General features: G+C 40.5%; 1 long non-coding RNA gene across 1 annotated transcript in view; it reads right to left on the bottom strand.

Annotated features, from left to right (window-relative positions):
• Positions 1-3,265: 3,265 nt before the first annotated feature.
• Positions 3,266-24,427, bottom strand: part of Gm5095 (predicted gene 5095) — a 180,902-nt gene continuing 159,740 nt past the window's right edge. The window contains exons 2-6 of the long non-coding RNA NR_033454.1: positions 18,866-18,966; positions 6,062-6,192; positions 5,735-5,804; positions 3,400-3,498; positions 3,266-3,310 (exon numbers count right to left, since the gene is read on the bottom strand). This is a non-coding gene — a long non-coding RNA (predicted gene 5095). The remainder of the gene's footprint in view (positions 3,311-3,399; positions 3,499-5,734; positions 5,805-6,061; positions 6,193-18,865; positions 18,967-24,427) is intronic.

Raw genomic sequence — 24,427 nt, 5'->3', positions numbered from 1 at the left:
ACCTTGGTCATATGACTCAAGTGGCTGTGAGCTATACAGACTTTTTAAGTGAAATCACAGTTAGTTTGATGCCAGGCACTGAAAAAGCACCTGTAAATGGTAACATTTCTTCTTCAGAAGTGTTCAAATAGGCTCCATCAATCCTCATCCCGGCCTGGTTGTGCATTTATTAAATAACCGTGGCTTCAGTCTTCAATTCCTGCTTAAGTTAGCCAATATTATCTTACTACTGCATCGAGAGGCTTTTTAAAAATTACTGATGACTAGACTCTAAGTCCCAGATCAACTGAAAAGAAGTTCTTCAAGGTTCTCCTATTGGACTTGTGTGGAAGGTTCATAACCACTTGGTTTAAGTAAGCTGACTTAACTGAGGTAAACTGGAATTTATTGTATCCAGAGATAGCCAGTCTGATACACTGAAGAGTATTTCCTACAAGAAAACATGTGTGTTCGTCATCAGGGCGGAGCTTGAGGGCGGGGGGAACTCTGGAGAATCACAAGATTGTTTTACAAATATTTGAGGAGGCTAAACATCTGTTGTTCCCTCGGAATTGATTAATCATGTGCTTTGTGGTTTTCTGTAATATAGAAGTTTCAGGTGTCCAGGTTTTTATCAAAATAAGAAACAGCTTCTGGTGATTTCCTGCCAAGGACCACCCTCAGCTTGGAGAGAAGGGGTGTCTGGGAGCAGCAAAAAGAATTATGTGAAGTCAAATCGTGGATCCAAGCTGACGACCTGTGTTCTGCTTGATACAGCTTTTCCCGTCTGCTTCTCTCTATGTTCTGCTTTGTCTCTGGAGATTCTCTGTCCACATTCTGCTAGCCTGCTATTCTAAAAGATCTCTCTGCCCATGCCCTGCTTGCTTGTGAGTGTGTGTGTGTGTGTGTGTGTGTGTGTGTGTGTGTGTGTGTGTGTGTGCGCGCGCGCGCGCGCGCGCGCGCATGTGCATGCTCACACGTTCATGTGAGTTCTACAAGCAGTTTTCTTTTTATCCTAAAAAATTCTCTGGATAGCTCATCTCCTGCAGAAAACAGATCCAGTCTTTTATTTTACATATCAACCCAGTCATTTACTCCAGGTTTTCCTTTTGATTATCTTATGAATCAACATCCCAAGACCCCAGCTCTTTGATTCTTAGGAGATAGGAAGTATTTTTCCTTAATGTTGCAAAAGAATTCAGAGATCTGACGGCCTTTGCTCAGCACAGAAGATAAACTATTTGCGAGGGACCCTGCCCTGAAATGACCATTTCCACCAAGCCTGAGCCTAACCTGGCTCTGTCCTAGGCTGATCATGAACTCAGAAATCTGTCTTCCTTTGTAAGCATAAACAGAAAAACAAAACAAAACCCTCAGCTGGGTGAGATCTCCTTTGATCACCACTCCCTAAATCTCTTCATCTCCTTCTTTAACAATTTTCTAACAAGTTGGCTCACAGCTCAGCTGCTTTTCTTCCTTTAGATTTGTGAAGCCCCTCATATAATTATCGCATCCTTATTTTTTGCATTGTTGAGAAATGATGTATTTTTGAACTCGTGTATTTAGAGCTCTTTCCCATACATTAAGGGCTGTCCTGAAGGTTCCATTTAGCAACACCCTGGACCCCTGGACTTGTGCTGTTTCTAATTACCATGGAGTCATTGGCGTTAACAGGGAGGACATTCCTCAGAAGGAAAGAGTCCTCCACTGCTAGTGCATGCAGAAAATATGTAGACTATTACACAAGCAAGCCTTAAGCCCACAGCAGCCATCAACACTCATGGAGGCCCACGCCTGCAGGCCCTGTCCCAGAGGAAGAAGCCATGTCACTCTGTCCCCACCAGGGCCACACCAGGCTCTGCAATTACCCCTTTGAGAAAAATATCTGTAAAAGATGTTAGTAGTCACCAGAAATGCTCAAGCAAGCTGGGATGACTATTGTCACGAGGATTAGAAAAATGATCTAAAATGCTTTTATAACTGAAGGCTTTATGAATTGGATTGAGCACTTTCAATGTATAGTCTTCTCATTTTGTTTATTTCTTGTGTATCTGGGCGTTGTCTACCATATATGTTCTTGCCATGTGCATGCCTGGTGCCTGCATAGGCCAGAACCAGGCACCAGACTCCCTAGTGGCACTTTTGAGTTGCTATGTGGATGGGTGTAGGTAACCAAACCCAGGTCCTCTGCAAGTGCAGCAAGTGGCCTTAACTATTGAGCCTTCTCTTCAGCCCCAAGCTTACTCTCTTCTGGAAAGGGCTTTGCCCTCCACAAGTTATGGCCAAAGGAAAGCTATCAAAGAAAAGCAGACATTTTCAGATCATTGAACAAGTACAATTCGTGGTACTTAGCGCTCTGGACTTGAAATACAAAGTAAAGCAAAAGATTTTCCCCCCTCTTAATGTAACCTTTATCCTCATGTTTTCAGGATCTGTTTTGGTTTTGTTTTGGTTTTGTTAAACCAAAAAATCATCCTTTTAAAAGATAAAAATCAACCCTATCACTCTGCCGAGATGCTGTAAGGATTATGAAAATATAAGTCTCTGTAAACCCGATGCAACCTTTGTCTTTGTGAGGTAATTCCCGTAGCACAAACACATGCACCCGATAGCATCTTTCTATTGAGGAGCTCACACAAAGCAAACAATTGCAGGGTCAGAAGCCTGTGTCCACACGAAGTTACTTAGAGAAAAGGGATTTGAAATCCCTGTCAGATGTCAGTCAACTGTCAGAAAAACCTTTTCAGAGTTCAAGCCCTTCGGATGATGAGATTGCTCAAATGCTTTCATTCATTCATTCATTCATTCATTCATTCTTGGTACCTACAATTATGTCTCCAGCATCCCTGGACATCATAGTAGGATTTTGTTTTTTAAATATCATCCCTTTGAACGGGAAATTTTTCACTCAAGAGTATTTGGTACACTTCTCTACAAGAAAGAGACTGGCTCTTGACATCTGCCTATCAGGATTTATTTCTCTTTAACAACATCAAAAAGAGAAGAAATTAAAAAAAGAAGAAGAAACAAGAATTACTTTCAGGGATTGATGGTAAAAGTCAAAGCACTAATCTGCCAGTTCAAGAACGGAGTTTAGAAACATCAAAATTAAAGTGTTCTGAGCTTTGCGTTCCCATAAACACTGGGCTTCAACTAGGAGAGAAAGATAAAACCAACCTGCATTTCCCCTTTCTTCTGTACAGCCAGCTTTCCTTATTCCTGTGGATTAATTTTGATGAATGGATCCATTTTTTTTCTCTGCGTTGCACCTTGTTTCTTTTTCTTTGCTCTGTCAGTCCAAGGGTTCAGAGATACAGAATCTGACTGTCTTCTACACTGGAACAAATTGTATTAGATGAATTTGAATAGTCAGGGGAAATACAAACCCACACTTTCACCCCATACTTGCTGTGTTCTTACATCCATCTTGGTCTGACACGCCGGCCTGGTTTCTGCCTTTGTAGCAGCAGGTTCATAGGCAGCCCCAGTTTCTGTGATGAAAAACCTCTACAGAAATCTCTAAGGTTTAAAAAAAATGGTCAGATTTCTATTATTAAGCAGAACAGATTTTAATGCCAGTAGAGTAGTGGCTCTCAACCTTCCTAATGCTACAACCCTTTAATATCATTCCTCAAGATGTAGTGATCCCCCTACCATAAAATTATTTTTGTAGCTACTTCATAATTGTAACTTGGTACTGTTATGAATCATAATGTAAATATCTGATATGCAGGATATCTTATATATGACTGCTGTAAAAGGGTTGTTTAACCTTCTAAGGGAAACACATTAAAAAGAAGATAATGGCACAAACACCCCCATTCAACTGAAGCAGTCTTGTGAATCTGTATTAAGTACTTATTCTGGAAAGGTAGCATCCCATCAAATCTTCTTATAGATGGGATTCACATCTCCAGAGCAGGTAAACACATGCTTGCCTGGTGATAAGTGTTCAGTGAGACACAGAGAGTCACCAGGGTGGAAAACCAGAAGTAGGCAAAGTCCCAAAAAGTCCCACACAGAAGGAAACTCTCCAAACTCCAATAGGACTGCACAGCATGGACTCTTTGATCACATAATATTTGACTATGCTACATCAATAAATAGAATCTGAAATTAATGCCCATTCTGTCCAAGATGGCTAGCAATTATTGATATTGCCTCTAATTCTATAATAGACCATTGTCAAGTCTAAAAACACTTCTAGGAAGAAAAGAATGGGAGGTGATGAAGAGGTGGCTCAGCAATTAAGAGCATTCTGCAATTCCAGTGGATACAAATTTGATTCCCAGCAGCCATGCAGTGACTCACAGCCACCTGCAACTACAATCTCAGGGGATCTGACACCTTCTTCTGACCTCTGCAGACACCAGGCATTCATGCACATTTTGCACGGACACACATGTGGGCAAAACACCCATAACCATAAAAATAAATGAACTTGAAAGTGTGTGTGTGTGTGTTTGTGTGTGTGTGTGTTTGTGTGTGTGTGTGTTTGTGTGTGTGTGTGTGAGAAAGAGAGAGAGAGAGAGATAATAAGCTTCTGAAGTCTTTGGGAAGCCTCGGAAAGCATTGGAAGTCCTATCATTAGCTTATATTCAGAATTAATGATAAGGCCATGCAGAAATACTTGAGTAATGGAGAAAGTGAAGTCTCTGTAGTCAAGCAAATAAGCTGAACTTTGACCATCATGCTAAATATCAATGCTGGCATTGTTACTCTGTCTTGAGTGATTTTAATAAATGATAAATGGTAAGGAAGGGGAACAAAATCAGTGGGTTTAATTATAACCTGTTGCAGGAAATATTAAAAAATGGAACCAGCAGGTTCCCACACTTGTGCCAGCAACTCTCTGCCCCAGCGGGCTTGGCTGGCCATTCACTGGCAGGCAATGGCCGACCTGTTTTAGCTCATGGAGACTCTCTGGCCTGGAGCTCCCAAAACGTCTCCATCCAGCTCACTAAGTTCCCAATGGTGGGTCGCTACCACGCCAGCCCCCTGCTTCAAAACCCTATGATCTGGGTGCACCTCAGGTAAACCCATGCTTTTCTGCTGTACCTTTCTCTCTTTGAACCCAGACAAGCCACCTTGTGAAGGTAAACGCAACACAAACTTAGTTCAGAAAAAATGGTAACTGAATCTGCAACACAAACTTAGTTCAGAAAAAATGGTAACTGAATCTCTGGGTGCAACAACTAAAACCTCATCTTGTAAGCCTTATTAAAATCTGATTCCTCTGGTGGCAAATCCTTGCAGATCTGCCATGATAGCAGGAAACTCTAGCAGCTACATCTTACCCTTATGCTGTCCCGGTTCCAAAAGCACCTAACTCTCTCCTGCTTCCTCTCTTCTTCTGTCTAACCTGGAAGTCCCGCCTACTAGCCTAGTCATTGGCTCCTTTATTCATTAGGAAATTGGTTCACAGGAACAGCACCAGGCCCACCCACAACAAAAACCATTGCATTAAATGTACCTTTACTGAACCTGATGCTTTCTTGGTAAGGGAAAGCAAAATATTGATAGTGTTCTGTTTTGTTCTGTTTTGTTTTGTTTTGTTTTTTGTTTTTGTGTTTTTGTGTTTTTGTTTTTGTTTTTCTATTCCAAAGATGCTGTTTATGGGGTGGTCATGAAATCCACACATAAATATGAATAGTTTGTCATTCCACATTTACATGTATACACACACACACACACACTCACACACACACACACACACACACGTATTAAAAGAATTGGAAGATCTACTAATACAAACCTTTGAATTTTGCCTCATTGCTGACAACTGATTATCCCCCTTCAAGAAGTTCACAAGCCAAATCCCCCACCTAAAGGAAGACATAGAAACAGTATTGGATCTCCTGCCTGTGTCCCAGCTGCTCAGTAATCCAGCCCTGGGCCAGGTAAACTCATTAGTGACAGCCCCACTGCTACCTCAGGTGTCCCAAGGAATATATCGTAGTAGTAGCCTCTAACCATCACTACAGTTTCAACTTCCACAGCATAGGCAGAAAGGAGCTGTAGCCCCTTCTATCTCAGTAAGTTCAGTTCCTGTCAGGCAATGCATCTAAGTGGGGAAAGTTACCTGAAGCCTTGAGGTCACCGTCTTCTGAGATTGTGAGTTTTTGTACACTTTGCTGGATCAGACTGTCTGAGAACAGAAGGCAGAAAGGCTTCTCTGTTCTGCTTTGCCAAATACCAGAGCTGCAGATCATCCTAATCTTCCAGCGAAATAAAAAAGGCAAGGTCCTTATGCAAACAAACCTCAGAACAAAAAGAAAAATATCCTCAGACAATGGAGGAAATTATAATGGACCAGAGCAAGAGGCAGTTAACGCGTCTCAAAATAAGTGGGCATTCCCTCCCTGCCGCTTCAGCCCTCAGACACGTCTTGACATCAGCCCATGATCGTGCTCCTTCTAGCCCTGCTAATTTAGAGCATTGACTGTATTCCCTGCTCCATAATTTAGCACGAATCTATTTCTCTGTTGTGTATCAAAAGAACACCAATTGACACAAGGAACACTCTGAAAATTACTTCCAGCCTGTAACGGGGAAAAGGGATGACAGAAATGAAGAAGTATTACATTTAGAGACAGAGAAAGGGCAGTGTTAAAAAGAACTGACCCAAAACAAAGGGGGATGTTTTGAATCCATGGAGGGAGAAGAATATACAGCTTCTAGATCTTGGGTATGTAAAGTAGTACCATAAAATAAGCAATAATCATTCAAAAAAGACCCAAAATGCATGCATTTGCTGAGCTAGATAAATAAATTTATAACGATCACAAATATATTTACAACTGTTTGAAAGATCAACTATCTCAGAATGAAGCAATACCTTACTGAATTTATTTTTTTAAATCTTAAGTATTTTCAGTTCTCTTATTGGGGTATGATATTTACATAATATGGCCATTTTAAGTATATGGTTCAGTGGTTTCATGTATATTCTGCATCGCCACCATCTCAGTTATGATTCAGGACACTGTCACCAACCATAGACGGTGGCTTCACACCTTCTTTTTTCCACTACTGATCAAACCTAAGGCCTCTGAAACCCTGGACAAGCATTGGACCATGGCGCCTCCCTCTCTGTTGTCTTCTTCCTTTGCAATTCCCATCCACCTTTCTGTTTCCATTTTGTCTTATTTGGCTTGTGTCATTATAGTTTAGTTTTTCTCCTCTAGACTTTCAAGTAAATGATGTGGTGGTAGACACCCTGGTCTGAGTTTTGTTTCTAATATGCATCCAGGTTTGGCACACACTGCAGTTTGTCCCTCTTTATTCTGAGGGAGTGGTCCATTGTATCAACATGACACTTTGTTTTATGACTCATATGCAGAATGACATGTGGTTTGTTTTCTACTTTGAGCAATATTGAATAGAAGTATGCTTCTATATTGTTTATATTCAATCTGAACAAGTACATTTTATGTGTAGAATTATGTTTTAGGAATTTTTTTTAGATTGGGGTTAAAACTGAGTGAGAAATTGTCCAAGCTTCCAGAGACATTGTACCATTTATATGTCTAGTGTTGGTATTTTAAAGACTATACCAAATCCTTAATACCATATTGTACAATAAGTTTGTTCAATTGCAAAAAAAAAGTTTGTTCAATTGCTAATAGATATATAATAGTGAGTCATGTTTATAAGTTGACTTCTTTTGCAACCAATGATTTCTGTTATGCTTCCATGTACGCTTTAAGAAATATCTACTCGAATTTTTTATTCATTTTTATGAGGTCTCTACTTCATATCACTAAAGAGAATGTCCCAGGTAGTTTATCGTCAACTTGACACAAGCTAGGGTTATCTAAGAAGAGGGGACCACAACAGGAAAAAAAAAAAAAAAAACCTCTGTAAGACTGGTGAGACATTATCTTAATTAATAATTAGTGTGGGAAAGCCCAGTCATCCCCTGACAGATGGCCCTGGGTGGTAGGATAAAGCAGGTTGGACAAGCCATAGAGATCAGGGAGTAGGCAGCCCTCCTCCACAGCCTTTGCACCACTTCCTGTCTTGAGTCTCTGCACTGGCTTTTCTGGAAGAAGGCCTATAAGCTGTAAGATGAAATATACCCTTTCCTTCCCAAACCGCTTTTGGACATGGTGTTTTATAACAACAATAGAAATCCTAACTAAGGCAATACATTTTCAGTGTTCCCTAAAGAAATATTTTCATAGATATTAATTTGGAATAATGTCTTTCTGTTCGTGCCTCTTTATATGGTCAATAGTAATTCTTGAGAAGATGGTTATACAACTTAATAACAAGGACACAAACAACTGAATGTATAATAAAAGATGCCAGTGAGTTACAAAGAAGATGAATAGATTGTCTGCAAGAACATCAAGTGGCTCTCCTCTCAGACCATCTCCATTCCTGTGAGACTCACCCCTGACCCCATTTCTATCAGGGACCCCATGACACCGCATGTGGCTCATACCCAGTCCCTTCATAGTCTACTGCTGCACCAACCTCAGCCCCTCCTCTCAGCCCATCCCCATTCCTTTGTAACTTCCAGTTAGGGAAATACAAATCAAAACAACTTTGAGATTTCATTTCCCCCATCAGAATGGCTGAGGTCAATAAGAGGATGGATCGCAAATGCTGCTGAGGATGTGAGAGAAGATTAACGTTCCCTGTTATATAATAGTGAATCATGCTTATGAGCTGACTTCTTTCACAACCAATGAATTCTAGTATACTTCCATGTATCCTTTAAGAAATATCTACTTGACTTTTTTTTTTTATTCATTTTTATGAGTTCTCTACTTCTTATCACTAGACTGTAGAGAATTTCTGCTGTTGATGGCACTGCAAACTGGTCCACTCACTCTGGAAACCAGCATAGAGAATTCTCAAGATGCCGAAATAAATCTACCGTATGACCTAGCTATACCACTCCTTGGCATGTGGCCAAAAGGATCAACATCCTCCTTCACAGATACTTGTTTAGCCACATTCATTGCTGTTCTGCTCACGCTAGCTAGGGAATGGAAACAACCTAAATAACTCTCAACGGACAGACGAACAGTGAAAATGAGGTATAGGTGCTACAAAAGAATTCTACTCAAATGTAATGAAAAATGAAATCATGATGTATGCAGGTAAAGAGAGGAAACTAGAACAGATTACACTGAGTGAGGTAACCCAAACCCAGGAAGGACAATGCCAGATGTTCTCTCCGATTTGTGGCCAGTTCCAAACCTTTATGTGATTTTATAATTTGGTGTAACAACAGGAGCCAGGAAAGGAAAAGAGACCATAGTTGGAGGGGATCTGTAGAGAGGGGTATAATAAGACATAAGTGTTATGGAAAAGGAAAAATAGAAAAGAGAGAGGGGCTCTAAATGAAGAAGGAGAGGGAAGATACCACAGGAGAAGAAGGAGGGAAAACTAACACCTAGGATGATTGAAAAAGACATAGGTCGTCATTATTTTATATTTACCAAAAGTTATAAAGAAATGTGTGTGTGTGTGTGTGTGTGTGTGTGTGTGTGTGTGTGTGTGTGTGTGTGTGTAATGCATAAGAAAGCCCCTCTCAAGTTGCTGGTCAGGAGGTGTCCGAGAGAAGCAGTTCAAACAATACAGACCATTGTTGTTACCCTTGGTTGGCTTTCAAAATGTGAAAGTAAAGCCCTATTGCTGAAGATATGCTGCATTTTGACATGAGACTTGGATTAACTGTCTGAGTCTGATCTGGAAGACTCATCCCTGAGCAGTGACTCTCATGGTATCGTAAGGTTTAGTACTGACTGCCAAGAGGAGGGGCCTTCGTTATGTCCTGGCCAGCTTTAAAGCACCCTAACCACAATTATCAACATTTCTTCAGTTGTGAAACAATGTATTCTTAGAGACAACTAACAGTGGCCTGATTTGACTGAGGGTCTCCTGCAGCAGGAAGAAAATCATACCTGGTACTTCAACTACAGATGCCTAGAGAGGACATAGTCTCATGAAGAAATCCTGTTACTACCACTTCTTAAACAATGATGATTTTCTAATCCATTTTACCTTTACACCCACAAGTAAGGATAAATTTCACCAGTAATCAAAGAAGCTTCCTTTTGCAGCAGAAGACCATAAAAGAAAGTCACAGCTAGTCAAAATGCTGGGTACATCTACAACACAACTCCTGCACCTACGCCTCGGGAATGTCACAGAAGAGCAGACAGAAAGATTCTAAGAGCCAGAGGACCAGGAACTCAGCTGTGGCATTGTTCCTTCTGTCTATGACAGGGAACCTGCACCCAGGAAAGCCCAACAACATGGCTGCCTAAACAAGACCTGAGCAATTCCGAAAGCAGTGGACAATCAACATAGATGGTGAAATCTCACCAGGTCTCATCCCTACATGAAGAGCTAAAGGCAATGAACAACTGCTGAGAGGGGAAGAATTAGTCTTCCTAGTGATGAGGGTCCTGATTGGTTATCCAATAACAAGTGGTCAGCCCCATAAAAATATCCATCCAGGTAACACTGGATATGCTCAGTAGGTTGTATACATATATACATGTAGATTTACAAACCTACATGTATACATATATACATGTATACACATACACACATACATACATACATACATACATACATACATACATACATACACATATACTCCTGTGTGCAACAACAATGAAAGAGAAATCCCCATTAATTTGGAGGGAATGGGAAAGTGGAGAGTGCATGGATGAGGCAAGAGAGAAAACAGAAAAAATGGTGTAATTATATTTTAATTAAATTTTTTAAATTAAATAAACATTAAATGGTGGTTATTTTCAATCAAATCATAGAATAAAAAAATTCAAACTTAGAGAAAAAGATGCCCACCTAGGTACAAGAGACCTAAAAATAGCAAATAGATAGGACCAGAAATGAATCCCCCCACAATAAATGATCCTTAAAACACATAAAAAAGAAAGGGTATTAAAAACTGTAAGAGAGGGGGCTGGAGAGATGGCTCAGTGGTTAAGAGCAGAACTGTTTTTCCAGAGGTTCTGAGTTCAATTCCTAGCAGTCACATGGTGGCTCACAACCATCTGTAATGGGATCTGATGCCCTCTTCTATGTCTGAAGACAGCTACAGTGTTCTCATATAAATAAAATTAAATTAATTTTTAAAAAATTCTGTAAGAGGGAAAGGTCAAATCACTCGTGAAGGAAGATTAATCAACATGATATTTGGTTCTATGATAAAAGCTTTTTTCTTTAAGAATGTGTCTGTTTTAGTTCTTAACTATATTTACGTGTACATATATGTGTCTATATATTCATGCATACACACACACGGGTACACACACACACACACATGGGCACAGGTGCCCACAGAGGCCAGAAGGTGTTGTATTCTTTGGTGCTGTAGCTACACGATGTTGTGTGTTGGGAACTAAATTTCCATCTTCTGCAGGAGCAGCAAGCATTCGTAACCACTCATCCATGTCTGCAGCCCTTAGAGAGACACTTCCAAGGTCAAAGGTACCCAGACAGATACATTCCCCAAGTTCTCCATGACCATAACTGACAACCCAAACTACATCTCCAGGAAAATTATCTGTCAAAATTCAGCTGAGTGTGGTGGCGCACGCCTTTAAACCCAGCACTTTGGAGGCAGAGGCAGGAAGATCTTGGTGAGTTCAAGGCCAGCCTGGTGTACATAGTGAGTTCCAGAACAGCCATAGCTATATAGTGAGACTCTGCCTAAAACACAACAAAGCAAACTAACCAACCAACTAACTAATTGATTGATTGATTAAAATTGAAAGAGAAATAAAGTCTTTTTGTGATAAGAGCTGATTAAAGAAATTATGAGCACTAAAAAGCTCTATAAAGAAGAGTGATAGGGATGCCTCAGGCTGAAGAGAATGAAAAACACCATCAAGAAGTCACAGGAAATAATGATACCTCTTAATACTATATCAGAATAATATTTATGGTAGTACTATCACAAATAAACTCTATAAGAGTAACAAAATGGCAAGAGCAAAACTCAATGTTCAACAACCCTGACTATCCTATCGATGGTCTCAATTTTCCCAATGAAAAGATGCAGCCTAGCAGGTTAAATGAGAAGACAGGATCCAGATTTTGTTGCCTCCAATCTCCCCATCAGTGAGAGACAACACTTTAGAGCCACAGGTGGGGAAAAGAGGTTCCAAGCAAATAAAACTAGGGTGTAAGCAGATAGGGCCATTCTAGTACCTGACAAAACTTCTCAGAAGAGATAAGAAGGCCACGTCAGAGTCATTAGAAGAACAATACACCAAGAAGATATTACAGTTCTAAATATGTACACAGCAAACACTAGGGTACGGAATTTCACAGAACAAACCCTAGATGTAAAACCCCAGAGTTAATCCAACACAATAGTTGCGACTTTTAAGACCCCACTCTCACCAAGACAGGCCATCCAGACAACAGTTAAGCAAAGAAATATTGCAGTTAAATGACACACATCAAGTGGACCTAACAGACACCCACAGACCACTTCACTCTAACATAAAGTAGACACCTTCTTTTCAGTAGCCCATGGAATTTTCACCAAAACTGACCGTGTTTTTCACCAAACTCTGGAACTCTCAAAAAGTATTAGAAAACTTAAATAACATCATGTATCTGGACCATAGCTGTTTATAACCCCAGTTCCAGGGAACCCAATGCCCTTCCTCTAGATTCCATGGGCACATACACACACATAGGAAATATGTATACAACATAATATTTTGAAGAACAAAACTTGTGGGAGCTGGGGAGCTGGGTCAGCATTTAAGAGCGCTGACTGTTTCTTCCAAGAGGATTCAGGTTCACTTCCCAGCGCTCACATGGCAGCTCACAATTGCCTCTAATTCTCGAGATCTGACACACACACACACACACACACACACACACACACACAAATATGCAGGCAAAACACCAATGCTTGTAAATAAAAATAAATAAGTTATATTTTTAAAAACGAGAAAAAGAACAAAACTTGCTCTGCGAGGGACTATTTAAAAATAACATGAGCAGCAGATGTGGTGAAGCACCCCTTTAACGCCAGAATGTGAGAGGCAGAGACAAGGGGATCCCTGAGTTCAAGGCAGCCTGCTCTACAGAGCAAGTTCCAGGACAGCCAGGAATAAATACAGAAGCCCTATCTTGATTAACCAAATAATAATAATAATAATAGCAACAACAACAATATAAGATGAAGCACAGCCAGTGAGATTGCTCAGTGAGTGAAAGCACTTAGTGCCAACCTCAGCTTGCTCTCCAGGTCCCGCAGAGTGGAAAAGAAGAATGGGCTTGCACAAGTTGTCCTCTGACTTTTATGTGTGTGCTGTGGCACACACATGCCATTGCCCATCATGTACATGAATAAATAAAGAAGTAATAAATAAGTAAATATTTTAAAATGTGAAAAAGAACAAAATAATGTTTTAAACTCTGACAGTGTAAGCCATAGACTGAGGGGAAAAAAAGAACAAAATAATGTTTTGAACTATGAAAGTGTCCATATGCTGGGAGAAAATATTAACATAGTCTGATATCTGATATAACAGTGTGTCAAGAATGCTTACAGATCTAAATTCAACACAGAGGAAGAAATATATCAGAAAGCATGTGATGCTTTGAATAGACACATCAAAGAGAATCAGCAAACTATAATATGTCTGTACAATGGAATAAGATACAGCACTATAAAAGAAAAAACTCACAATTTAAATCTTTCCATGAACCCCAAAGTCACACTGGGTGAAAGATGCCAATATGTTAATCCAAGACCTATATTTGTGTGTACTGATTTATTTACATCATTTTCAAAATAAAATAAAAATAGTCATGGATAAGAAAATGGTGGTTGTTGCCAGGTGGTGGTAGCACACGCCTTTAATCCCAGCACTTGGGAGGCAGAGGCAGGCAGATTTCTGAGTTCGAGGCCAGCCTGGTCTACAGAGTGAGTTCCAGGACAGCCAGGGCTACACAGAAAAACCCTATCTCAAAAAAACCAAACCAAGATAGATAGATAGATAGATAGATAGATAGATAGATAGATAGATAGATACAGACATACAGGTAGATACAGATATATAGATAGAACAAGAAAATGGTGGTTGGGGAGGGTTAGGACTGGGGGAAGAATGCAGCCATTGCTGAAGAACCATGAGGGAATTTATCTGCATTATAAAAAAAAAAAAAAAAAAAAAAAAAAAAAAGATTTATCCTGGCTATGGTGATGACCAAATTAATCTACCCAGGTGGTAACATTAAAAACTAAAATCAAAGAACAATAAATCATAGGGGATGAGAACTAAGTCTGAGGATTGGCATTGCTAAGCCAGCACCCTGGTATAAGAGCAGAGCAGGTTGTTGTTGGGAAGAACACACAAAACACCAAAAATAATCCTGATGCGTGTCCCATAAATTAAAAAGTAGACATTATTCCCCATAATGTAAGCACACCACATGCTTCGATAACTATTTACCACTTAACCAAATAAGGTTTCTAAAAGTCAAGGCAACGTTCTATCAATTTACCTGGAGACATACTAAGTGAAGATCCCCTAGCCAAGGTTTGTCAAAAGTCCCGAATTCAAATGCTTTCTCCTAGAGACTTTATGAATATGCTCCTTTTTTTGGTTATTTTTAGGCTGAGAAAATATGCTTCCTTCTTTGCTGTGTATGTGCAAGATATTTTATTTGTAGAGTAAATTGCTTGATTTATCTTGGGAAGTAAATAACATCTGTTGAGGATTTAAATTCTGTTGCTATGTGGCATTTTTTGACCATTTTTAAACTAGATTTTTGACTATATTCCCTGTTAATTCTAAGCGCATCGCATTACTTTTTGTAATTTTTAATTTTATGTGTATGGGTGTTTTGCTTACATGTGTGTGTATACCCTGTGCATGCCTGGTGCTTACAGAAGCCAGAAGAGGGGGCCAAATCTCCTGGAACTGGAGTTACAAAGGTTTGTGTATCACCATGTGGGTGGCAGAAAGAGAACCTGGATCCTGTGTGAGAACAACTAATGTTCTTAACCACTGAGCCATCTGTCATATAACTTTAAAATATGAAAGATCGTCTAGAGTCTAGTTCTCATGACTGACTGCTTAAAAGTTGTGAAGCAAAATGACTCTCCTAGGGTCTCCAGACAGGTTACCATTATTTTAGGTTTTCACACTGAAAACATGGTTACAGAAATTAAATGGGAAATATACAACCATTTAACCGCTTGGCAACCCTGCATATTAAAGACAACAAACCAGGAGTAAGATCAATCGTGTTAGGAATATAAACTACTGCTGCCCTGTTTGTTATAATTAGAAGAAAATAACTTATTTCAATGTTTTATACCAAATTGTGTTTGAAATCACCTTGTTTACACAGTTATAGATGAAAACTAGTGTATGAATATAAAAAAAAGTTATTTTTTATTATGTATTTTGTAGGCTTCTTCACTGCTAGACACAGAATGTTTCATCAGTTAGATGACCCTAACCTAGAAAGAAGCAAATACAGAGCCTCAGAGTCAATCCTGTAGACTCCATGGTCACATGAAATCTGTAGCAACTCCGCAGCTCTGCCTCTGGGGTGCCAAGTCCCCACAGACACAAGCAAAGCAACGACTGTAGTTTTGTTCCAATAAAGCTTTATAAACAAGAGCAGTCGACAGGCCTGACTGGACCAAATAGCCTTTCCAACCCTTGTTCTGACTATGGAGTGTGTGTTCACACACACACAAAGGGGCACATGTGCACATGCAGAGGTCTTATCCCTGTAGAATTCCCCAGAACTGAACTGCTCGAAGCAAGTTCAGTTTCCTCTGAGAGTTCTGCTCAAACAGTGTTAAATGAATTTGCTTTGATGGACGTAGCACCTGTCTTATAGTAGTGACTACCCATAAATATGGTGGATGCTGATAAACTACCCTAGCTCATCAGTGGCTAAAACTATGAATGAGAAAAGACCTTGAAGGGGCTGGGAAATAGTTCAGTGGATAAGAGAGTTCTTCTGCTTTTCCAGAGGCTCCAAATTAGGCTCCTAGAACCCAGAAAAAGCAGCTCGCAAACGCCTTTAACTCCAGTTCCAAGGGATCCGATGATACTTCTGGCACCCTCAGGCTCCCACGCAAGCATGCCATTCACTCTCACAGCTGCACACAGACACATAAACACAGCAAATAAATCATGAAAAAGGACCAGCCTTAACTAGACAATTCCTCAGTCTTCAAAGCTTGAATTCATTTCCTCGTTTCCCTCTTAATCAAGAATTTAGTCCCAAAATCTGGTCTGTAACAGTCTGTTTTATTAGCTTATACTCTTCCCAAGAATTAAACAACATTAATTGTAGACCAAGGGAGCATAGGAAGGCAGACTATTACTTAGCTCTGTGTTATTAAAATGTTCAGCATTCTGAAAATTGTTTCTGATATACATTATTTTTAAATAAGTTTTCCCTTTGATTACATAAGTATATCATACGAAAAGAATTTGTTTGCAATGTTGGTAGTAAGCAGGCACTTGGTTCCAACAAAGAGTAGGTAGTGACCAGGCTAGCTTCAAGTCTGATCAATAGGACCCCATTCCTGCTCACAGTTCTGCTGAAATTATTGATAGTTTGTTTTTACACACAGTTCCCAAGTTATATAGCTGGTCCTGGATGCCAAGATGAGAATTGCACTAAGGCAGAAAGACACCCCCCCCCCCAGTAAAGTGTTTAATTGAGCTCAGATCCTACCACCTGAAAAGTACTAATTTTTTAGGCTTCGAAATAGGTATCTTATAGCATCACCCCTTCCAAAGGCAGAGGAATGAAGGAAGCCACCCACCAAAGGGCACACATAGAAACTTCTTATTTTACTTTTCAAAAAATATATCATCATAACAGTCATGACTTTCTTTCTCCTTAAATGTCAGCAATAATCATCTTGATTATGAAGAGTTACACCCCCTACTGCTCTAAATGATAAAGCGAATAAGGAGAATGGAGCCCAGGGGCCACACGACTGGTGGAAAGCTGCCCTTAAACACGGCAAGGCTCTAAAGTATAAAGATTTGGGGGTATGGATTTGATACTCTTCATCCTCAGAGCTGGGAAGTGTTGAATGGGCTGCATTGCCAAAACTGGTCCCTTTGTATGGATAACCACAAGCCTCATCAAACTTGGGGGTGGGGGGCAGGTGGCTTAAAATACAGTGAAACAAAATATAATCCCAAACAAGTGAGAATGCCATTCCTAAAACATATAGGATTGAGAATGAGCTGGTCAAACGGAAAAACTCAGCCAGAGAGAATGAGCTAAAAATTAGCAGGAACCACCCATCTACTGAGAACCAGGGCCCTTGCTTCCCAGCGCTCCTCCAGCTCTATTTTCTCCTAAAGCGTCTGCTGCTTCTGACACACTTTATAATGTTCACTCCCAAAGAGGTAGAATGTGATCACCGAAAGGTCCAGACCTTCAAACCATAGGTGGCACGCCACTGGGAGTCACCGGCAGGATTATCAACAGCGCTCTGCCTTTCACACTCAGGCCTACTCTTGCTGGGATGGGCAGCTGTAAGTCAAAAGCTGAGAGAGAGCAAGAAAGCTCCAGCAAAGAGCCATGACTTGTGATGATCTTGCAGTGCCCCACCTCTCAAAAATTTGCTCTAGATTTGGAAATGAATGAGAAAATGAATTTCCAGGACCCACTCTGACATTAGTATTTGTCTCCCCCACCCTAACTCTTTCTTTCTTTTTCTTTTCTTTTTTTCTTTTTAAACGTTGAAACTTAAAATATTCAACCACAAAATCCTGCTTCAAAGGTACATTTAACTGGGGCAGGTCAGCGCGTGGGTTAACGCGATGCGGTCTTCTAACAGCCAAATACTTGGATGCTAGCAGGCTAGCTAATGGTGCTTAATCCTTGCAGGATGCCTCGGGCTTATGCATGGCTTTTGTCGGCTTATTTGTGACTGTTCTTCACATCAGGGGCCCAATTACCTCTTCAGGGATTCCTGTCATCCTTGCTAGGACAGAGGGCTGTTAATCGCTCTGACCGGACTAATCGCTCTGACCCGCCCATTCTCCGGCTTCCTCCCATCCCTCTTTCCCACAGTCATTCCTGAATTTAGTCATAAAACACACTTGTCAACACTATTCTTTCTGCTCGGAACCTTGCATGCTGCAGAAAGGTTTGTATTCAGCCCCTGCTGGGGTTGGTTAGCTTTGCTTTGAGTGTTTATTTGTTTTGAACAACAGAATAGAATTGATAGGAATAAAGAGGGAGCCGGTGCCAATCATTCCATAGGTCAAACCTGGGCCAAGGCTCCTGCGCTAAACATCCCAAGGTCACTCCCTCACACAAGGCTGGGGAGAGAGGGAAGCAGGAGAAATCGGTTTACATGCTAGGAAAAACTGGACAGTGGGGACCAGGTGAGAGTCTCTGGGCTTCTGGGCCTGAGGGGGTAGCCTTTCTCTATCACCTAGGACTCTTCTATTTTTTATTTTAATTTTCATTAATTCTTTGTGAATTTCACATCATGCACCCTAATCCTACTCATCTCCTCGTCATTCCATATTCACCCTTGACCTTTGCAACCCGCCCCCTTAAAAAAACACAAAATATAAATAAATAAATAAATAAATAAATAAATAAATAAGAGAGAGAGAGAGAGAGAGAAAGAAAGAAAGGAAGGAAGGAAGGAAGGAAGGAACGAAGGAAGAAAGGAAGAAAGAAAGAAAGAAAGAAAGAAAGAAAGAAAGAAAGATGGAAGGAAGGAAGGAAGGAAGGAAAGAAAGAAAGAAAGAAAGAAAGAAAGAAAGAAAGAAAGAAAGAAAGAAAGAAAGAAAGAAAGAAAGAAAGAAAGGAAGGAAGGAAGGAAGGAAGGAAGAAAGAAAGAAAGAAAGAAAAAACACCTCACCTTTGAAGTTGCTGAGCCCAAGATGCGTCCAGTAGTATGTTTGTCCAAACAGCTTCACTTGTGACATGCTGGCTGGTTTTGTGTGTTAAACTTGACCCAATCTAGAGTGATCACAGAGAAAGGAGCTTCCGTTGAGGAAATGCCTCCATGAGATCCATAAACCCTCTGCTCTGGGTTCCCATACCACCAGCCCAGCGAATGGGTAAAGATGTATCAGGTGCCCACTTCAGCACTTTCATCTAGACTCAATCCCGGGGAACACAGCTGATGGCAACTGACCTGAACTTTTCTAAAACATCGGCTTGGGAAAGTTCATCCATACTCCGGGGAAGTTCAAGGAAAACCCCCCAAATGTGTAATGTGTACGTGCACGAGCATACACACTCACATGCGCGCGCGCGCGCACACACACACACACACACACACACACACACATGCTCGAGCCAACTAAAGAGAAGAGAATAATGAGTTCACTCAGCAGTCGTCAGTTCCACTGAGATCTGGTCTTTACTACGTCACAGATACTCCTAAATTTCATACCCCAGAATTTGTATACGTCTCAGAGCAACAGGTAAGACTAAGACTGGAAAGCTGTTACTGTACATTTCCTAGTTTCTATGAGCAGATAATGAAAATGAACCCCATCAAGACCCCTAGACAGTAACAGACACACACGTTGAGACTTAAAACATCAGAAGTGGATTCTTCCTCAGTCCGTAGACCATGCAAAGTTGAAACTGAGATAAAGGCCATGCCTCTTCAGAAGTCTTCAAGTGAGAACTCTTCCTTCAGGTAACTCTAGCTTCAGCCTTTATCTTCATGCAGACTTCTCTTTTGTATGCATATTTTTGTTATTGCTTGCTTGTTTGAGTGGTGAGGTTCAAACTCTTACTGCCACTGGATACCACTGAACCTTAGGCCTGCCCGCCAGTTTTGCTTCTTACGAGGTTACTAACTGTCAATTTTATGGACTATTTGATAATTCCTATTTTTCTTATGTGGCAACAAAGACTCTTTTCTAAAATAGAGTATGAGTAGGGGAGAGAGACCTGGAGAGGTTTTTTTCTGTGGTTAAAAGCACGTCTTACGCTTTCAGAGGACTGGAATTCAGTTTGCAGCATGCATATCAGGTGTCTCACAACTGGCTGTGACTTTAGCTCCAAGGGATTTGATGCATTCTTCTGGCCTCCACAGACACCAAAACAGGCACACACATATCCATACAGACATGAACATAAATAGGTAATAAAATAAGCCTTTTCATATATTTATATGGTTATATTCACCAGCTTCAAATGTCAACACATGGAAATATCTTTTGGAAGACAGCATCCTATGACCCAAGACATCTGTACCACTTAAGAACAGATTCCAAAGTGTAGAATGATGCATCTACTTCTTTGAAGAAGAAGACCTTGCCTAGGCCTTACAGGAGAACAAAAGGAAACATGACAAGGACCCCCATTTCTGAAGAAGATGACAGGGAGGGACTCCCTGGCTGTGGGAGGAATATCTGCAGCCTAAATGTCCTCCACATGCCATCCAAGTTTCAGTTCCATTACAAACAAACTCAGCATCATTTTAAGGGACAGGAAGGTTTGTTTCCTAAGGAAAGCTGTCTATCAGCCCCCTAACATTTCAATGTAGATTAGTTCCACTGGAAGAAAAATTTCAACAATAATAATACCATTAAAACAAAATTGATAGGCAAGGGATAAACAGGCTTCAGTGTGGCCACCATTTTTGCTAAGTCCCGTGTGAGTAGCTCATGACTACAAAAGAATCAGTTCCATTAGATTGATGTACCGTGCCTCATCCTTCGAAACAGATCAAGAGAATATTTGTATGAAAATCAAATACAGAGGACCAGGCTGGCTCAGGGGATACTTTGTTTCTTCAATTATTTTTCTAAGCATCAAATTTATTTACTAAAGCTAATCAAGATACAAAGTACAATCAACAATGGCTTTCAGGTCTGAGCATAAATGATGCAGCAAAAATCACTTTGTCCTCTTCACAGAGGAATGAACATGAATCCCAGGCAATAAAAAAAAATGTAACTTTTACCTTCTTCTTGTGTTACCTATTCTTTTGTGTTAACTGTGGGCTATTTGGTGTTTCTATGTGACTCTGTAAGTATGTGAAAATTGTCCTCATCTTTATTAAGGTGACACTTTTCTAGTGGCACTACCCCTGGGTTTTCCCAGTGAAGAAAGTCTCCATCCATATGTCCATCTCTCTCTCTAACTCCATCTCTAACGGGCATATAACTTTTAAAATTAAAACAAACTCACAATTCACATTTCTCTTAGTCTGTGTTCTTTTTGAAATACGTTGTTTTTCACGTCGAGTTTGTTTGCCTTGGGAAGGCATTTCCAACATTCCTTGTCATTGAATTCCTGGTCCTGTAACTTTGAGAGGTCACGGTGTATTGTCTGGGATTGCAGTCTGAATTCCCTATAGGGAAGTTTGAGCCCATCCAGCTGCCATACTTTATCATATAGAAGATCTGGAAGGGGGCATGTCGCTGAGCGATGCAGATTCCGAGCAGCTGGGGCTTTGAGTTGATGCATTTGGAGACACAAGGGAGGAAGCACAACACACATATAGCATCCAGTCTGGGAAGCAGGCACCCCAAAATAATAGTCCAGAAAGCATGAGCAAATCCCAAAAAAGTAATGTCCCTCAACAGGTGTGTGGCAATCAGGTGTGAACATGGTCCATTATCTTAGAAATTGACAAACTTTCGTCTTTTTCCATCTATGTTTGGGGAGGGGATAAATGACATACCATGTCACCCAAGAGGTCTTCAGAATTTTAGTCTTTCTGACTCAGTGCTGTATCTGGGATTAGAGATACATGCCACTATGTCTGACCAAAGCTTTTTTTTTTTTTAAATCTGTATTTGTGGATATGTTATCTCTTACAATGGTAGCAATACCCACACACAGGCAATAGCAGACACAGAAAGGGGGAAAGGAGATTATGTTCCTAGCATAAACCCTATTATAGGGACAACTGATAAACAGGGGACAAGGTAAGGACCATGTGGCATCTGCTAATTTGCAAGCTGATGGCACATTTCATCACTTGCCAGGCAGTCAGTAGTACCCTTGCGCCCCATCCACCTTCCAATTCTGTCACTGACTAGTCTGCAAGTGAGCAACAAGGTAGCTTCCCTTTTAGCCTTTCGAAAAAGATCATAGATTTGATTTAGACCACGCACAGCAACAAACATGACAAAGAGAATCATAAATCTTACCAAACCTATTCAGTCTCCTTCTATGACAGCCTGACGGCCTCCATAAACAATCTGTGCAGTTACATTTTACACTGAATACTGGCCTGAGGTTGGTACTCAGTAAATACCAAACAGGAGGATCTGCACTGTCTCCTATAAACACATGACCCTTATCAGTGGTTACCCACTGGCAACAATTTTACTCACAGGAGGAAGTTTGACTTTAAACATATTATTAAGTAAATAATAAACAGTCGTAATACGAATGTACAAAGAAACAGCAAAAGCTTTGAAGGTGTGGTATACATGTGAGTAGGGCAAAGTTTAAAATTCTCTCATCAAATTTCACATGCTACTAAATTTATTGGTACTGTCTTAGTTCGGTTTTCTGCCACTGTGATAAAATACCACGACCAAAAGCAACTTGGGGGAGAGATAGGTTTATTTCAGTTTACAGTCCCACATCACAGTCATTATGAAAGGACATCAAGGCAGGAACTCAAGCAGGAGCTGATACAGAGGTCATGGAGGAGTGTTGCTTACTGGATCAGTCTCTATGGCTTGCAGAGCCTGGTTTGTTATTTTTAATGGCACTCAGGACCACCAGCCCAGGGTTGACACCACTCATGGTGTGCTGGATCCTACCAGATCGTTAATTAAGAAAATACACCACAGGCTTGTTCCTAGACCAATTTAGTATGAGCATTTTCTCAATTGAGTTTCCCTCTTCCCAAATGACTCTAGCTTGTGTGAAGTTGACATAAAACTAGACAACACAGGCACTGTCAGAATTCGGAAACACGAAAAATATTTTAGAGGGCAATGACAACTGTGAATTTCACTAAGGATAAGCATAAAGCAGAATCCAAAAATAACAATCTACAGTGCAAATAGAGAATCAGGAAACAACGCCTGAAGAAGTTATGGTAGCTTCAGTAACAATTGGGAGAAAGCAGGAGGCAGAATGTGTGGGCAAAGGTATTTTCTATTCAAATAATTATAGAACCCATTTCAGAACACTTGCCCTCCAGGTTCGTAAGCACAAATGTTGACACCCAAAGCAAGGATTCAAGGCTCATCCCAGGGATGGCAGGTCACCAGGGACCACTGAGAACCCAAGAACTAATGATTTATAAACGTTTCCAGGTGCTTTTTTCTTCCATTTTAAAAAATATCAAGGAGAAGGCTGGAGAGATGGCTCAGTGGTTAAGAGCACTGACTGCTCTTTCAGAGGTCCTGAGTTCAATCCCCAGCAACACATGTTGGCTCACAACCATCTGTAATGGGATCTGATGCCCTCTTCTGGTGTGTCTGAAGAGAGTGACAGTATACTCACATTATATATATAATATATTATACTCACAATATATATATATATATATATATATATATATATATATATATATATACAGCTTCAAAGTGTTGAGGACACCATTCACAGAATTGGTAGAGAAGCATGAGGAAACAGAGGAATAGAGACAATGGGGAAACGCCCCAAAAGATGTGCCAATAATTGCCACCATGTCGACACAAGTACTGAGCCAGCAATGTGACTGAAGAAACTGAAGCACCCACAGGGGTGCTATGGTCCTCCAGTTCTGCTGGCAAGTGAGCAAAGACACGAATTCACAACGCATCCCAGGAGAGGGAAGGGCAGTGACCTATATGGAGATGGGACAGTAGAGCAGAGTGCCTGAAAAACTGTGAAATGGCGAGATTCTTAGTTCGTGAGGAGCTTGGCGATGCTGTCTACATGAAACTGCCTAGAGTCCCCAGTGAGATACACTCACTCTCCTGAGGTTTAAGGGTTTGAAAGAAGGAAAAAGTGAGCCTTCTTTTATAATATCCCAAGAATGTTTTCCCCATATAATTTGTGTACTCCATTATGAAGTATTAATGGGATTTTTCAGTCAATTAAATGCTGTATGCAAATGTCATCAAAATGTAATTAGTGGTAAATTAAAAGTGGCCATGCAATGGAAATTGGTGTGAAAATCATCTGTCCCCTACTGACTAGTAATAGCCACCATTTGTTGAGTGCTTACGACATACCAGGCAGTATGCCAAGAACCTCGAGTCATCAGTGCAGCACCAGGCCTTCAAAACACACACATAAGTTAGATACTAGGTTCTCTGGCTTACAAAAAAAAAAAAAGAGTGAGTCACAGAAACACCTCAATATCCTTCTCAAATCAGTCAACTAGTAAATGGTGCAGCAAGTCCAACTGGTTTAAACTGGCTCCAAAGCCAGGCACTGAAGCCCACAGGCCTCTGAGCACAACAGACTGTTGATCTGGTACAGAGGTGAGGAGGCTGTTGCT

Source organism: Mus musculus, chromosome 18, assembly GCF_000001635.26.
Source record: "Mus musculus strain C57BL/6J chromosome 18, GRCm38.p6 C57BL/6J".
Classification (NCBI taxonomy): Eukaryota; Metazoa; Chordata; class Mammalia; order Rodentia; family Muridae; genus Mus; species Mus musculus.
The sequence above is the reverse complement of the archived record's forward strand: the minus strand, read 5'-3'. Positions and strand labels throughout refer to the sequence as shown.